Below are 5,377 nucleotides of genomic sequence, written 5' to 3' on the forward strand. Positions count from 1 at the left end.
TGACCGACCGTACGTCCTATTGACCAACTGGCCAGTACATATGATGCGCACTGGCAATTTAAAAATAAACGTTGACTCGTGCATGCATGATACATAAAAGCTCTTGCTGGCGCCAATCGCACATGACGCCAGAATGTATCTGAAGACCAACTATTGGCACAACGTATCTCTGAAGCTGAAAGAAAGTGGTGGCGTCAACAGAATATGCCTGAAGACCAACTATTGGCACAATGTACCTCTGAAACCGAAAGAAAGCGATGTTGACAAAATATTTTTTATTTATTAATCAATTTATATATTATTTTTATATACATTTTACTAATTTTTTTCATCTCTGACACTTCTATTATAAAGGGTGAATAGTGATATTAAAATATTTTGTATTTTAATTTTATAATACTATATTACATCTATGCTATTTTGACATGTACTTTTTTGCAGTAATGTAATTACTGCATGAATCTTCTAATTAATTTCCTTTCAATGTGCACGAATCTGTGCACTGGGCCACTAGCAAATAATAAAACATAGGATGCAGACACATTAAAAACAAAGACAGGAAGATTTAAAGTAAAAGGCTGAAAACCTGCAAACTAATCCATGAAACAAGAGCTCTACTAATATTTGACAAGTGGACTTTAAGACAGAAAGCACTGTTAGAGACAAAGAGGGAGAGGACATTTACATTGTTAAACATATAGGGAAAATGTGTACATGGATTTTCAGCATTTATGAGACATTGAAGATATGAAGCACTAAATAAGTAGGCGGTGATGGCTCTGAAGATGTCCTTGAGGAGCAAATTGAAAAATTATTTGAAAAACTTACAGAAACACTGATTAGAGAAAATCAAGGAGAACCGATAAATTCTACAAAGTCAGTGTGATGTCCAAGAAGACCCAGCCAGCTAGAATGATAAGCTGGAAAATGTGAATTCGTTAATTTTTAAAATAATAGATACTTTTAGGAAGCAAAAATTTTAAAGAAATGTTTTAGCAGCTCAAGATATAATAGTAATGCTAATCATTTTTTAAAAAACTAACCTTTCAAGCTGAACTGGAGCCACCTTCTTGTCTGTGGTTTGCTCTCTATACTGAAGCCTGCCATACTGTTTTGGATTGACATTAAACATGAATGTATCCTGCCCTAGGCAGTTTAGCTCAGTGGATAGAATGACGGCCTGCAGACAAAAGGGTCCTGGTTCGATTCCAATCAAGGGCACGTATCTTGGTTGCAGGCTTCTCCTTGGCCGGGGCCTGGTCAGGGCTCATATAGGAGGCAACCAATTGATGTGTTTCTCTCATATTTATGTTTCTGTCTTTCCCCTCTCTCTTCCACTCTCCCTAAAAATCAATGGAAAAATATCATTGGGTGAGGATTAACAACAACAAAAACCAACAGGGGAAAATAATAATCCTTGTGTATGTCACTATAGAGTATTCATTACTAATTTTGTGTACTGACTTTGGAGACACCCTTCATAGGATGCCACAATATAGTCACGAGTTCTCTAGATATTTTTGAAGGTTTATATAGTGCAGTACAAAAACCAACAGGGGAAAATAATAATCCTGTGTATGTCACTATAGAGTATTCGTTACTAATTTTGTGTACTGACTTTGGAGACAACCTTCATAGGATGCCACAATATAGTCACAAGTTCTCTAGATATTTTTGAAGGTTTATATAGTGCAGTTTGGCCTTGGAACCCAATGGATTTACATATATATTTTTTGGAAACTAGTCTGTAAATCAGGAAAGTACTTACCATTCCTTCAACAAGGCAGAGAAATTGGTCAACATGTACTGGCTGCAAGCATCATTTATAACGCTAGGGGGTGATACAATATAACTAGAAAAAAGGAGCATAGCCTAACAATTAAGTGTAAGGTAAAGTTTCTATGTCATAATGTGACCAAGCAGATTAAGGTAAAGAAAAAAAGAAGGCCAAAATGAGTTCAGTTTAGGACAAACAACCTATTAATATGTAATTAAGATGAACTTGGGTGTATTTTCTAGGGTCTGCTAGTTTGAAGAGAAAACTTGAATTTATTATTTTCATTTTTAATAATATTAAGAACTATTTTACCAGTTGTAAAAAGAAAACTCTTCAGCAGTGGTAATACGTTATTAAAATATAGGGTATCCCCCCCAAATGTATCAATATTTTGATAGTTATTAATTCCAATGGGTTAAACCTGAAAAGAAAGAAACATCACTTGAGCTATCAACTGTTAAGTGTGTATACATTTTTGGGAGGGGGCACCCTATACATTTAATTGAGTAAAATTTTATTGATCAAGCACTTTTCAAATTAGGGTTTACAGGTCTCTGGTCACATATTCAGAGACTAAAGGAATTTTTTTTCTCTTTAAAAACGTCAGTACAGGAAGAAAGTATTAAATACACTGTCAAAACACTTGGCTTTGTAATTGAGTAACTAGAACAATGAAGACATGAACCAATGAGGGGTGTTAAGTGAGAGTGTGATCCCCCCCCCCAAAATGAGTCAAAAATTTACTTTCATGCAGGGAGATACCCTAATGGTGCTACCCCTGGGCAGAGCCAATGGGATGCTCAGTGGAAGTATAACTTGGAAGGCAGCCAGTAGGAGAGGGCTCCTTTCTGTCGCAGTGGTTCTCAACCTTCCTAATGCCTCCACCCTTTAATACAGTTCCTCATGTTGTGGTGACCCCCAATTTCATTGTTACAAATTGAACATAATGAAAGCATAGTGATTAATCACAAAAACAATATGTAATTATATATGTGTTTTCCAATGGTCTTAGGCGACCCCTGTGAAAGGGTCACGACCCACAGGTTGAGAACTGCTGGTTTAGAGGGAGCTGTCTGTGTGTGTTGTGTGTGTGTGCACGTATGCACATGAAATGGTGCAATTTGTTAAGATGCAAAGGCCAATATTACAGGGGTGAAATGTGGATCTTCTCTTTCCTAATGTTCTTCTAATCTTTTTTTCCCTCCCAAGCAACTATGTAACTGATAAAGGTAAGGCTTTTCTGCTCATAAATTTCCCTGCATTAGTTTCTAAGTCGTGATTAGCATTTGGAGGTTTCATTGGGAAACCTAACACATGCACCTTGCTATGAGCCTGGCTTGACCTGAATAAACTCATTTAATCCCAATGACAGCCCTGCACTGGCTACCTGTGGAAACATGTTTTGTTATTTTTTTTACAAGGCTTTTCATGACTTTGCTCCTGCTTCCCTTTCCAACCTTCTCTAGTGCCATGTCCTGTTTCCATGCTGAACTTTCTGTTACTTGAATACACCATGCTTTAAGGTCAGAGCTAGTATTGGTGGTAAAGAAGTTACATGTTATGTATTGGTTTTAAAGAAGTTAAATGGCATGTGTACAGTCACACACTTCAGAGAGGGATAATAATGTGGGCAAAGGATGAGTTTTGGAGGCATAATTATATTACCCAGCTTCCACTCTGTCATTTACTGACTTCAGAGAATGTTCATTCACTTTTTACAGATAGAGACGGAGGTTCTCTGAGAGGCGTATTGTGAAGGGTTTTGATGGTGAGAGTGCCATCCTAGTCAAGATACAAAGACAAAAAAATAGAGTAAAAAAACAGAATGGGAAGGAAAGAATGTTTTTAAGGGATCATGGTAACAAGTACAAACAGGACCCCACTGATTAAATTAGGGCAAGTGTATAATCTGACTAAGAAATCTGGATATATTTTCTATAGGACAGATGAGTGCAGAAAATGGACAGCAGAGGGAGCCCTTGATAAGTTTTGCTTCTCAAGTCTGGACTCAAAAGAATGAGAAAGTGTCCCTTTCCTCATGCTCCCCAAAACCAGCTCATTTCCCTCTCTACTAGTATTCTCATCTTTATTCATCTCATTTATGATTATGTCACTTCCCTAAAGAAGTGCCTATGATGTGCTAGCAGCTGTGCCTCTTCTTACAAGGCCCTGTGAGGCTGTTGCTTTACTCTTCAGTAGATCAGGAAACCACCCCTGAGAAGAATTCAGTAACTGTCCCCGTTTAGTTACACAACTGATAAGCAGCTGATTCAGGATTCCAGATCTTAGGGCTCTGGGATTCTAAAGGGCAGCCCCCTCAATCCAAAGTCACTTGTCTGTGTCCCTGGACCCGTATTCCTCCTCTGCAAATGCAATCCTGGGGAAAATGGAGTTAAAAAGAATCTCTCAGAGTAGCATAGTTGGTTCATTTTAGGAGGGGCAATTTAAAAACAATGCTTTAACTCAAAGGAGGAGCAAGCCAATAGGAAATAAATGTAGGGGCTGGTGGCAATGGTAGTACCAGGGGCGTGGATTTAAGTTTTAAAATCCCCCCATAATTTCCATTTCCCTCCTCTCTCTCTTTCTTATAACAATTGACATTATCTTAGGTTTATGTCCAAAGCTTTGCAAATATAGCTTCAAAATCCTTCCCTGGCTGCCCCCGTCCCACCTTCCCTGAACTCCATTGTGGCAGCCACTTGTGGCAGTACTCAAATTCCCTCCTATGAGTGAGGCTGGGTCAGCACATTTGGGGACCCCCCACACACACCAAAGAGCTCTAACTTCACATCATTAGTTGCTACAAAATAAAGACTCCTATCTTCTCCTCTGGGAACCCACCATGCAGCTCAGCCTGGGACCAAGTCCTCGGGGGGCTGGCTCAGCAAAGACTTGGTGACAGGCTGACTGATGGGCTCCCACCTCTGCCTGCCTGATGGTCCACTCTTGCAGGCTCTGGCCCAGGTCCACTGTTAGCCTGCCTGAGGGTCTGCTTTTTTTGTTGAGTTAGCACCAATGAGTTTGGTCCAAGATCAGCTGGCGTTAGGTGTAGTACTGCTGGACACTGGGAAGGGAGGAAGAATTTCATGGCCCAAAGGAAGACATGGTGAGGAACATCTGAATGGAGGGCACTGGGGTTGTGGTCAGAGGAGCCTGAGCTGGGAGCTGACCTATTGATGTCACTGACCATTGGTATTGGTGGAACACTATATTGTAGAAAAACATAAGGGGCTGCTCACATCATATTGCTTATGAGCCTAAAAAATCCAATCTCGTCCCTCTCATGCTTCAACTCTACTCCTCTCAGACATGCCAAAATGGAACCAAATCTCCATGAAGTCTATGAATTTAAGTTGAGGAGAAGGCAGATAAGTGAAATTCTCAGATACACCCCAGCAACACTTCAGCCATCCTTTTGCCAGAGCTGCTGAGGATCAAAACAAAGTGGCTGATGACATTTGGTAGGTAGGTAGAGTGACAGAAGTTTAGAGAAACAGGGAGGAGGGAGTCGATGGGAAGAGGAAACCAATAATGCTGTTCTTGCTAACGGTCAGACAAGGCAGTTATGCCAGTGTTGTCCCCAGAATCACAAACCTCATG

This window comes from Myotis brandtii, unplaced genomic scaffold (assembly GCF_000412655.1).
Source record: "Myotis brandtii unplaced genomic scaffold, ASM41265v1 scaffold79, whole genome shotgun sequence".
In the NCBI taxonomy this organism is placed as follows: Eukaryota; Metazoa; Chordata; class Mammalia; order Chiroptera; family Vespertilionidae; genus Myotis; species Myotis brandtii.